Genomic DNA, 13,713 nt, shown 5'->3' with positions numbered 1-13,713 from the left:
TGCTGCGTGGGGTCTGGGTGCCGTGTGGGCGGGATGTTGCACGGCTAAACAAAAAAACAGTTTATGCATGAGGAATGTGTGAAGGGGATGATACCTTCCTCTTGGCAAAAAGAATAACACATCTGTCAACAAACTTTTTAAGCTTGGAGTTGTTGGGAAATGGAGGCTAGCAGTTTCCCCCTGCTTCCAGTTTGTATGCTAAACTAGGCTAACCTCATCCTGGACCTTTCCCTGTCTTTTACCTTAAACATCTAGATATGTGAAATGTAATATCTGAATAACAACGTTTTTTGCTCAGATTAGTGTGTGTTTCTTGTGAATCTTAGACAGTTAATGGCAATTTCAGTTTGCTGCAGCTGCTGGGTTGCCAGTTTTGCATTGTCAAATGTGACTGAGGGACACAAAGGGATTATTCCAGAGTCCACAGCTTTGTCCAACAGATACACACACACACACACACACCCGCACACCCGCACAAAGAAGAGTGGGTAACATGCGGTCAGTAACAGGAAACACCCTGCACACACTCACAATACCATTCGGTGTACGTATTTATACCTCAGGGAGAATAGGGGATCATTTCTGTATCTGTTGTCTTCAGGGCTCTGGAGCCAGATCAACACCTGAAAAATACACACATATTCAATAAATATGTATTCTAAATTTGAGAATTAACCCCTTGAGATCCACCATATTGTTATTATAGCAAAAAAACATTAATATCAACATATTTCCAAACTACAGAAATTAACAATACAATTTGCAGATTTAAAAAACAACCTCCAGCTGTTTTCAGCTGCAGCAGGACTGTCATAGTTACTGTATGTAGTTATCTAGAAGTAAATGGGGATTGGGGATGCAATCGTATGTGATGACACCTCTTTGATTCATCAACTTCTGGTTGTTCTATGCCTTTCTCGTAACTGTATTAGGTTAGTTGGTTGAAAGCAATACTATTAAGTTTAAATAAAAAATATTAGGTTCAACTGACAGGTGTGTAATGTAGAGAATGAACCAGATTGCTGATGAAGAGTTTTCTCGTAATGTTTCCATATTTCTGTCTACGATGTTTCAGATTTTCTGCAGACTCTGTCTGTGTCTAACCCTCCTGTATTGATCTCGGCTGGGGTCTAATGTCCCTGACATTTCAATTCTTAAATTTGTTGATATGTGGTCGACTGGTTGAATGTACTTTTGCAAAATGTATTTTCAGATGCAAATGGGAAGATAGGGTAAGACAGGGTATTCTTATTTTCTCTGTACGATTAGTCAATGTCAAATGATTATTGTGGCAGTAGAGAGAAGCCTTTTTCTGAGAGACACCAAAGTGTTGTTATGTCCTAAGAAACGTAACAGTAGCAGCCTCTACATCATGTTTGGAACAGCAAATTCCAGAGAAGAAGAAGATGTCCCCAGGGACAGATCTATTACAAGCTAATGGCTCCTGCTGATTAATTATCTGGTCGAAAACACTGGAGGAATCTGATATATAAGATTGTCTTCTCCACAGCAGAGCTGCAATTTGTCCACAGTCAGAATGTAACAGAAAGTACATTTACTCAATTACAGTTTGTAAGTATAATATACTATACTCTTTAAAGGAGGACAGATCGGATTCATATTCCTATTTTATTCTTTTACTGTGACATTTTAATGTTCAAACAGCTCCATATTTTTCTCATGCTGCCTGTGCTGCAGCACGTCTTTTCACCCTCTGTCTGAAACCAGAGCCCAGTCTGCTCTGATTGGTTAGCTGGCCGGCTCTGTTATGATTGGTGAACTGCTACGACATGTAGCCTATCATGTACAATGTGTTTGAGTGCTAGCCAATTGAAGCACGAGTGTTTACATTTTCAAGATTCAAGATTAAAAGGTTTTATTTTATTTATTATTTATTTTTCTTTCTGGGTCTCAGGAGAATACATATACATAGTGATGTCACTATGTAACGGAAGAAAAACGAAGGATTCCATTATAGGAAAACTTTGAATACTTATTGTATGAAGATAATACTCTGAAGATTGATAAACGATTTGATCAGCATAAAAAATATATATATAAATCTTACATCTTTACAGTTGATTTGTTCTATGCAGCTCAGATTCTTCAGATCAGCAGTCTGCAGAATGAAAAGAGAGAAGAGTGTGTAACATGTTCACTATCACACACAAAAGACATGGAATAGTAAAAACTCAATTATAGATTATATTTTATTTGGAAGTTTACATGTAATTGGACATGATTAAAATATAAAATATACAGAATAAGTTAAAATACACTGTTAAAGACAAACTTACTACTAAAACAAAAATCAAGCATACAGTAAAAGTTGCATTTTTAAAAAGACACATTTGAATGCATTGAGTTTGAGGTCAATAATTGTTGAGGGTTATTGAAATTGGGAAAGCAGGGTCAAATCTGGTTAATAAAAGAAGCTATTGAGGTATATATTTGAACAGTGTCATTTATCAACAAAATGTTAACTGAAATAGTAGGCAAAAATAAAACTTGGGGAATTCAATAAATCCAAACCAAACAGAGGCAAAATATAACCAAGCAATATGAAACTGCAGCCTCAAGCACAGACCTGGGCACTGTACGGCCCCCGGGCCACATACGGCCCTTTGGTTGACTCTGACCGGCCCGTGTAAGGTTAATTGGAAATTACAAAATAAACATATTTTCTAATTTTACCTCATGCATGGACTAAAGCTGCAATGCTTTTATTTTGAAGTTGTTTTTTATTCACGTACATAATGACGCAATACGTCAAATCAAGACGTGCGCGTTATTGGATAATTGTCACAAGACGACTTTAGCGCTCAAAAATGTCAGCTGATGCTAAAAAAAGAAAGGTAGATGCCGAATGTAGGGTTTTCAACAAAAATTGGACTGCTAAGTATTTATTTACTGAAGTCGGAGGTAAAGCCGTGTGTTTAGTTTGCGGGGAGCAGATCGCCGTGTTCAAGGACTACAATTTGAGTCGGCATTACGAGACGAAACACGCGGAGAAATACAAAAACTTGACTGATGCTGAAAGGGCGCGCACATCGAACGCTTTGCTAGCTAAGCTGCAAAAGCAGCAAGGCTTTTTTACCAAGCTTCACACATCCAAGGATGCAGCAACCAAGACCAGCTTCGTGATATCCCACAAAATAGCTAAACACAGTAAGCCATTCTCAGAGGGGGAGTTTGTCAAAGAGTGCTTAGTGGACTCTGCAGCACTAATATGCCCTGAAAAAAAAGAAGCCTTTGAGCAAGTCCCGCTGTCCAGGCGAACCGTGACGAGAAGGATCGAGGACATTGCGGGGAATCTGGAGCTTCAGCTGCAACATGAAGTGGCAAGTTTTGACTTTATCTCCTTGGCTTTGGACGAGAGCTGTGATGTCCGCGACACAGCGCAGTTACTCGTATTTGTCCGTGGGATAACGCCGGACTTCAAGATTACGGAGGAGCTGGCAGCAATGCGGCCGATGAAAGGGACGACGACAGGGAGCGATCTGTTCACGGAGGTAAATGCGTGCATGGACACGCTGGGACTGAAATGGGACAGACTGGCAGGTGTTACAACAGACGGTTGTCCAAATCTTACAGGTAAAAATGTTGGACTTTTGAAACGTATGCAAGATAAAGTGACTGAAATCGACGCAGATCAGAAATTGGTATTTTTGCATTGTATTATACACCAACATGTGTTGTGCAAGTCAGTGCTAAAAATTCACCATGTTATTGATGTTGTTACTAAAATAGTAAACTTCATCAGGGCACGGGCATTGAATCACAGACAGTTTGTTGCACTTTTGGAGGAGCATGAGACTGAGCATAGTGACATCGGCTACCACACAGCTGTCAGATGGCTCAGCCTGGGCAAAGTGCTAAAAAGAGTTTGGGACCTGAAAGCAGAGATTCAAGAGTTTTGTGAGAAGAAAGGCAAAGACATCCCAGAGCTCTCAGACGAGGACTGGATGGCAGATTTTGCATTTGCTGTTGATGTGACTGCACTGATGAATGAACTGAACACCAAACTGCAAGGCAAGGGCCTTTTTGTTCATGAAATGCACAGCCTGGTGAAGGCTTTCATGAGAAAGATGCAGTTTCTTTCAAGCCAACTGGAGAGCAACACTCTCACTCACATGCAAACCCTGAAAGAAGTCACACCATCAGCTGATCACCTCCGCAGGTACTCATCCATGTTAGGAGCATTGCATGGTGAGTTTTCAAGGCGATTTGAAGATCTCCGAACAATCGAGGATGAAATGCTCATGATTTCCTCTCCCTTTACCTGCAGTATGGATAATGCACCCAGTGATGTTCAGCTGGAACTCATTGACCTGCAGTCTGATGCAGTACTGGCAGAGCGCTTTAAGTCAGGATCTCTGCTGGATTTCTACTCTTCTCTCGAGGAGGAGAACTTTCCAAACATGAGGAGACATGCTCAGAAGATGTTGGTTCTCTTTGGCTCTACCTACATATGTGAACAAACATTTTCAAAGATGAAGTTTATGAAATCCAGGTATAGATCCTCTCTCACTGATGATCATCTGTCAGCTGTGCTTCGCATCTCCACCTCAGACATTCAACCTGACTTTGATGCACTCGTTAAAGCCCAGCAGAGACTAGATTTCTCTCACTGAACAAGAAAAAAGAACTTAAAAACACCAAATGAGGTGGTTAGACTACAAATGTAGGCATGTAAAGGAACCAACTAGCAGTGAACTGGGACACTTTCTTTGGAAGCCTTTTCTCAAAATCACAGTTCAGTGATGTTCAGTGACAGTTCAATATGATGTATCTTGCTGAATGTTTGGAGCACAAAGACAATGCTGTGATGTCTTAAGAATGCTAAGAACCTTTACACAACTTTCCAACAGTATATGAAACTGAAAATGTGTTTTGTAGTGAATGCGACTGAAAATGTTCACTAATATGAGTCAGAAATGGTGAAAAACGTTCACATTTTGTTTACCATTGTTTTGGGAAATTTGATTGAATAAATTACATTTTTTGTAAGGCAACCTCACTTTTTCATTGCTCAACTATAACATATACTCTTACCAGCTTGTCAAAACAATGCTATTTACTGCTTTTTATAAAGAAATACAATTAATATTATGCAGAATTGAGTTCAGCCTTTTGGCCCGGCCCTCCACAATATTTTTTGTTTCTCATGTGGCCCCATGGAAAAAATAATTGCCCACCCCTGCTCAAGCAGATACACACTGTTGAAGAGCCTGGTGAAAGAGGAGGGAGGCATCTTTCACACAGCAGATATTTGAATGGACTTCTGAACAGAGTCTTCCTCTCGTGTTTACTCTGTGTCTTTTTTCAGATTAACGTTTTCCATGCTGTTGCTATACGCAACGCTGATGGTAGGAGTTTGATCTGAAAATGAACTCTGCTTCGATCTGACAAAATCACAAGATTAAACGTTTGACTAAATGACTCAGATGAACTCGTCTGTTTACTGAATGCTGCAGGTAAGGGGTTTGGATAGACACAGGAGGATTCATAGGACAATCATATGAACCACGAACAAAGTTAACATGTCTATACCATGTTTTAACTGCTGCTGACAAACATTTTAATCAATACTAAGAGTTGAGAAACCTAAACTTTGTGGAACCATACAGATGTAGCGATTCATTTCAGACAGTTTGAAACGCGAGGGCCGTGATTGGTACGTGATCTGCCCTCGCTCAAGGGAAAACCTCCAGCTTGACTTGAGACCGCCCCCGTGATAGATAAATGTAATTATAATGAAGCCAGCTGCAATGGATGATTGATCCACCAGGGGGTGCAGTGGGGTTCCACACTGGAGCTCATGTGAAATAAAGTCAGATACAGTACGCTGGATGTACAGCGGAACTTTGTTAAGATCCATATGTCACGGATATCATACTCTGTGTTAAATAAGAGACATGTAATCATTTACAAAACATCACCATGTTGTTATTTAACAAAATAATGTTGTTTAGTCGAAAAAAATGAACAGGAGGAAATGCAGCCCGGCTCTCGATTTTTAATCCTAATTTAATCATCATCTTCACCACGATCATTTATGTTCGCCGACTTAACATGAAATCACTGACACATATGAATATACTGTATTCAACTTCATTAAAACGTTATTAACGTGCCTAAACTCAGTAATTCACTAAAAATATTTATATTTTAATGGAGCCTCATCGGCAGATCAGGATCCCAAATCGTAGCGGAAGGATCCTCATCTGGATGAAGGGTGTTATTTTCCACATAAGGAACAAGTCGATGCAAATTATCCCGCTTATTACATGGCCACATTCTCAACAAAGTAACGACACGACTCCCAATATTAATTGAAATGCTTTTATGGATTTAGAAAATGTTTTTATTGATTTAAAAAATAGTTGTATTGATTTAAATAGACATGCATCCGCTAAGAAAAATAGTCCGTTGTTACCGTTTTTTAAACAGTCTGAATGAAACGGCAGCTCTCAACTGTGTATTTACACAACTAATGGCCCATCAACCACAGCTCTCCCCCCCCCCCCCCCCCCCCCTGATCTTTCTTCTCCATCAGCTAAATTAACTGTAGGTTACTCTGAGTGACCATAGACTGTATGTGACAAGCTTACAGTTAGTGACGTAACAACACCATAAAAGCTGGTGGGTTGAAAGCAATACGGGAGGTAAAAATAACTAGAACAATTGTGATTTATTTATTGTGGCTTTTATGTTTTTAGGTATAAAATGTTATGTAATTCAGGCTTATAGTTCATCCTTCTCTAAAAGCCTTCAACGATGACAATATTCATTGTAATTTAATAAATCCTTCCAACACACATTGTAAAAAATAGCCTACTGTAAGTTAAGAAATCATTCCAATATGTACATCTTCTGATGTAACAACAATAACATTATAAATAGTAACATAGCTGAACATGGTATTGCACATTTAGCTTTGAGTGTTACTGACCTGAGATGTTTTTATTACATGACTTAAGGTTTTTAACATACAGGGATGCAAAACTCATCAGGTATGAAAAAGGTGACAAGGATCCGAGCCCCCGGCTCCCCCACCCCACGGATTGACAGACGATTTTAGCAGTCAGAACAACTAAAGCAGCAGTGTTAATAATAACAGAAACGCCAAAGAGTCACATCTAATAGAAATATATAAAAGCATTTATTTTAAATTGTGGAGCAGTCAGTTTATAATTTTGGCAGCACTGTTGAGCATTTTGAAAATGTATTTTCATGCCTCTGTGCAAGGCTTAGTCTTTCTATCTTTATAGCCACATGGTGTAAAGTAACTAAGTTCATAAACTCAACAAGTACTATACTTGGGCACAATTTTGAGATACTTGTACTTTAAGTATTTCAATGTTTTGCTACTTTCTTCTTCTACTCCACTACAGTTCAGAGGTAAATGGTGTACTTTTACTCCCCTACATGTATTTAATACCTTTAGCTACTTCACAGATGTGGATGAATGATGTGAAATATAATCAAGTGTTAAATCAGACTTTAGTTCCACCTGGAGTAAATCCAAAAGCTACCCTGCAGTATACAAAGTCATTCAAACTAGCTGCACCTTTACCAGCTTTGAGAACACTTTCATGATCAATCATTATAAAACATATCATATATATTATTCTGAAATGGACCAATCTGCACAATGACTACTTTTACTGTCGCTACTTTCACTATATTTTGATGAGAATACTTTTCTACTTTCACTTGAGGAACATTTTGAATGCAGGACTTTTACTGTAACAGAGTATTCCTACACTCTGGTACTTCTACTTTTACTCAAGTACAAGATCTGAGTACTCAAGTACAAAATCTGAGTACTTTTACTCTAGTACAAGATCTGAGTATTTCTACTTTTACTCAAGTACAAGATCTGAGTACTTCTCCTTTTACTCAAGTACAAGATCTGTGTGCTTCTACTTTTACTCAAGTACAAGATCTGAGTACTTCTCCTTTTACTCAAGTACAAGACCTGAGTGCTTCTACTTTTACTCAAGTACAACATCTGAGTACTTCTACTTTTACTCAAGTACAATATATATTTATACCACCTCTGTTTATAGCTTATGAAAAAAACTATTAGAAATAGAAGGCTAAAGCTAACGTTAGCAGATAGTGACAATGTATGCTAGCTAGCTAGCTCAACGATTCCTTAAACAATATTGCGACAGAAAAACGTTTCAGTTCACATCACGCTCTGCCGCTCCGACAGGGAGCTCTGCTCTGAACACCTGAACGGCCCGTTCCAACAGCTGTTCACCAGCGGTCCAGTCTGTGCCACAGTGACTCCGGACGCGCAGTTAATATTAACGAACGCACCCGTAGGTAATGTAGCTGCTGAAGCTAGACCACCATCTCGGAGCAGCAGAGCCTTATTATACATCCATGAGCAGAGCCTACAGGCAGGAAGACTCGAGCACACAGCTCGCACTTCATTATAATATATAAAAAAGAACACCATGCGTGTCATGATGGCACATAACAGCTCACGGCCGCAGATTACTCCGGGTCCCAGACCCCCCCATACCCCAAAAATATTTGTATTGCACATCTACATGAATCACACAAACGACCTATTTTGGATTCAAAACGGCGAATTTCGCCGAAAGGTGACAAGTTTGCATCACTGAACATAGACAGAGCACAACTGCAACATAACATCTGAGATGTAACAACATAATACACTTTTTGGGGATGCTTGGGATGTGAGGAGTGAGGGACACGGCTTAGAACAGGTGTGTCGCCTGGCAGGACAGGAGAGTGTGTGCACCAGTCTGCCTTGATCTATGAATTCATGTCCGTGACACTCACTGCTGCCCACAGCTGTTTTATAGAAGGAAATTCCTTCACTTCATGAAAGTGTTTTAACCACACACACCTCTACACACACATGACGGGTGTTATTTTCCCCATAAGGAACAAGTCGCTGCAAATTATCCCGCTTATTACATGGCCACATTCTCAACAAAATAACGACATGACTCCCAATATTAATTTAAATGCTTTTATGGATTTAGAAAATGTTTTTATTGATTTAAAAAATAGTTGTATTGATTTAAAAAATAGTTGTATGGATTTAAATTGACATGCATCCGCTAAGAAAAATAGTCTGTTGTTGTCGTTTTTTAAACAGTCTGAATGAAACGGCAGCTCTCAGCTGTGTATTTACACAACTAATGGCCCATCAACCACAGCTCTCTCCACCCCTCCCCCCCTGATCTTTCTTCTCCAGCAGCTAAATTAACTGTAGGTTACTCTGAGTGACAAGCTTACAGTTAGACACAACACTGTCATTGCAAGTGACCCTCAGTTAATTGACTTTTATGTTCAACTGCTAAATTCGTTACTGATAAAAAAGGGCTTCTACTGTACCTTATTACCTTAACACTAGAACCGCCAGAGGTTTTTGTATAGGCCTACCTAAACCCGCCAAATCCCGTTATTAGAATGCAATTTTTAACAACATAGGGTGCTACATAACACACTTTCAGGAAAAGTCACGGACTGGGAGACTTTAATATTTTATTGAAAAAAAGTTACATTGCACACACACAACACACATCACACAAATTGACCCGATTGGCAGTTCTAGTGTTAAATAAACTCACTAATTAATGAAACCAGTTCAATACGCATTATTCTTATTCTTATCATTCTTTACGAGCGCAGAAGTAGTCTTAAAATCAGATCTGTTTTTTAAATGAAATCAGACGGCAGGCAGTTAGCTCTGATCACCTATGATAAATGCGCCACACCTAATCTGGCCATTCAGCCACAGAGCTCCCTCTATACAAATCAAACTTTAGACAGTGTGAAAGCACCTATTGTTTTAAATAATGGTCGGAATGTGACCTGTGAGCCTTCTGAATTACCGTGGGACAGCACATTCTAAACTAAAATGTTCAATCAATAAAGTAACATCTTATCTTATCTTAATAATATCTTCATATTAATAATAATAATAAATCATACAGTATGTGTCCGGAAGGGAGCAGGAGGAAGCAAACACAAAAATATACACAAAATATACTGCATATTAAAGCAAACAATTGTAAAGGTAAAAGTATGAGCATAACAAATAAAGAAGTGTAATGTAAACATTTACATTATAATGATGATTATTTAATATATAAAGACTATATATTATTGAATTACAAGATTAGATATACTTTAGTTGATCTAAAATATTGATGTGTTCAAATGCTCTTCAAAACACAACTGAAAGTCCATGAAACTTGTCTTTCTGTATTTGTGAATGAAGCGCCATGTCCTGGTTAAAACCTGAAATTGAAAATCTGGAAAATAGTGGGAGGGCTTAACATTCCTCAATACTGGTCTTAGGCAGGTCGTAGGCAGTAAGCTGTAAGCTGGAGTCTGAAATTCGGTGCTACATCTGTAAATGTTATTTTTTTAAAGTTTCAGCTTCATATTTGTATTATTTGTCTCTACTGTGACATGTCTCCATGTTTTAATGTTCAAAAAGCTCTTTATTTTTCTCATACTGCCTGTGCTGCAGCACCTCTTTTCACCCTCTGTCTGAAACCAGAGCTGAGTTGTAGACCATTTGCACCTATACAACATATAGGAAAGGGAACCCTAAAACACTGAATAGGGCCTCTTTAATAAAAAATAAATACCCACCAAATAACGTCTAGGATAAACGCAGGTGAGGTCATGTTGAATTTTGTGCCACACTGTAAAAACTGAAACGTTGACTCTAATTCAATTTATTATATCAATTAGTTTAAAGCAATAATATTAAGTTTAACTAATTTGGAAATAATGGACCAATAGCTAACAGGATATAAAGACAACCTGATCTCACCAGAATGCGTGACTCCACCACGACTCCTTAACACCGCATTGCGTGGTGGAGTCACGAACTTTGCTACATTTACGTGTCTGCACCCCGCAAACAACGCGAATGTAAAGTGAATGAGGCTCCTTTGTCGTGGTGCACACACGCATTTCTACAACGTCCTGCAGTGAGCTTTCTATTCTATAAAACGTTTTTAAAATCGACTTGTAGCTTATATATATATATAAGCTTGTAGTAACTCACGGGAGGCTTCTTTTATTTTATTTGTATTCATAATCATTTGTATTTTTCGTCAGAATGTATTATGGCAACCCTGTCTCCTAAAAATGACGTTCCCATAGAACTAAACTGCATTCTCAATTACGTTTAGCTAGAAACGTATTTTCTCCCACGTTACGTTCGTTATGAAGGTATCTCAAATACGTTTATTTTCAACATATCTGCCATTTATTGTCTTGCTTATAATAATGATAATAAATCAAATATATAAAGAATGTAAAGATGACATCACTGCATTAAGCTAGTTGAAAGCATTAATATTAAGTTTGAATACAAATATTAAGTTAAACTTAATATTATTTATTTCAACTAACAGTTATGCGAAATCTGTTGACATAATGCATTTAATTAAAGTCAACATTTCAGTTTTTTCCGTGTATGTGTAATACAGTTTTGGTGCATGTCCACACACACACACACACACACACACACACACACACACACACACACACACACACACACACACACACACACACACACACACACACACACACACACACACACACACACACACACACACACACACACACACACACACACACACACACACACACACACACACACACACACACACACACACACACACACCAGTTTTGGTGCATGTGTATGAAACTGCAAGTGAAATAATGATTTCTACAATTTCCTTAAGGCTCCTTCAGCCCGAATAAACATTGAGGGGCCCTAAAAAGGGTTCTCTGACTCCCCCACCCTTATTTATTTCTGATAAAAATCTTTAAAACACATGAACCAGAGTTTGTTCAGGCCCTCATTCAGAAATCTGTGATTCTACTGAGATGGGAAATAACTCAGTGGCATGCTGGGAGATATCTGAAGGTTGCTAGGTTACCACACCCAGCTGTCCAATCAGCTGGCAGAAATGTAAGAGAGAAAAAGAGAGAGATGCTGCACTAAAATAGTCTCTCTCTCTCTCTCTCTCTCTCTCTCTCTCTCTCTCTCTCTCTCTCTCTCTCTCTCTCTCTCTCTCTCTCTCTCTCTCTCTCTCTCTCTCTCTCTCTCTCTCTCTCTCTCTCTCTCTCTCTCTCTCTCTCTCTCTCACAGGGCATGATTTGGTAATCATCCAACTGAGCAGTCAGAGATAGTTCCTACACTTCCCAGAGTTCCTGCTACAGCCCAGTGTGAAGGGACAAGCTGCTGGTGGTGTGTAGGAGGAGGAATGATAGAGAAACTGTGAGTCACACTCCTGACTGATAACACAAACCGTTTTCTGAGAAAAGAACAGAAAGGAGGGGATGAAATTACAAAGAAAAATGGCAGGATGTTTGAGCTGAAACTCACAATAGTAATATTTAGTTTAAGAGATTGTTTGACATGAAAAGATGAATCAACTATTACTATAACATTACATCTATTGTGTTCCCTCCCAGAGGGAGTTTCTCTCCTACACCCTCCCAAGAAAATTCTAGTGTACATTTTTCACAAGTTTTCTCAGAAAAACAGCCCTGTTTTCAGCTTTCTGATGATGTTTTTTTTTTAAAAAGGCGTTTTAAAAGTATGGTATTTAGCAGTAGGGAGAAAAACTAAAAGCTGTAAGATAAAAGTAGTGCAGTAAAAAGCATAATATTTATATATTTGATCCTTAAGTACAGTACTTGTGGAAATGTACAAACAAGAATGTACTTCCACCACAGCAGAGATGTATTCACTGAGCGTCTGTCTTCTCCTCTCTTTGTGTCAGAAACATCAATTATCACGTTGATATCACTGAGGAGGTCGTTAGTACCGGTCACTGCATTTCTACACAGAAAACACAGAGGCCCTGAGAACGTATAAACCTTCAGCTCACATTCAGATTTACAAGTGCCACACACACACACACACACACACACACACACACACACACACACACACACACACACACACACACACACACACACACACACACACACACACACACACACACACACACACACACACACACACACACACACACACACACACACACACACACACACACACACACACACACACACACACACACACACACACACTTTTTAGAACCTTTAGTCTCATGTTAAACCCAAGCCTATGTAAAAACAATCAGGGTAAGGAGCAAAAATCCACCAACAATTTATATTTTTTTACTCCATAATACACCATTGTGTTATGGAGCACATCAAAAATATACTCTCATTTCGATTAAAACATAGAATAGTCAGCCTAGAAAAAACGGAATAATTATTATTTACCATTGCATATCATTTCTCTCCCGAGTGGTGCAGGTTCACCGCCATGAAAGGGCAACATTAAAGAGTTCCCTATACTTCTTTAAAGAAAAAGAAAAAACAAACCCCTTTACAGTACCTGCAATAAGGTTATTATAGAAAAGCAACCTATATGAATCATCATTTCACTATTTTTAAATACTGACAAACCAGTTCTAAATGAATAACATAATATACATAAAAATACTGGTACCAAAAATGAATATAAATCGGTCGAGCTTCACGTATTTCCAACCCTGTTTCGGGGTATTAACTACTAACTTGCCTTTCCTTGCTATACTGTTGCAATATAACACAATGCACTGACACTTGTATCTTGCTGTTGTCTAAAAAAGGTTTTCCTTCAGCATATGACTCTCT

At 38.6% G+C, this 13,713-nt stretch overlaps 1 protein-coding gene across 2 annotated transcripts in view; it reads right to left on the bottom strand.

Annotated features, from left to right (window-relative positions):
• dmtn (dematin actin binding protein) overlaps positions 1-13,707 on the bottom strand; it is a 48,046-nt gene extending 34,339 nt beyond the window's left edge. The window contains exons 1-3 of one of the 2 annotated variants that reach the window (XM_079690912.1): positions 13,318-13,707; positions 2,069-2,119; positions 559-623 (exon numbers count right to left, since the gene is read on the bottom strand). The gene's annotated coding sequence lies outside the window, so the exon portion shown is untranslated. The remainder of the gene's footprint in view (positions 1-558; positions 624-2,068; positions 2,120-13,317) is intronic. The other variant, XM_079690913.1, reaches the window with a different exon arrangement.
• Positions 13,708-13,713: the final 6 nt, after the last annotated feature.

This window comes from Notothenia rossii, assembly GCF_949606895.1.
Source record: "Notothenia rossii genome assembly, chromosome: 6".
NCBI lineage: Eukaryota > Metazoa > Chordata > Actinopteri > Perciformes > Nototheniidae > Notothenia > Notothenia rossii.
The sequence above is the reverse complement of the archived record's forward strand: the minus strand, read 5'-3'. Positions and strand labels throughout refer to the sequence as shown.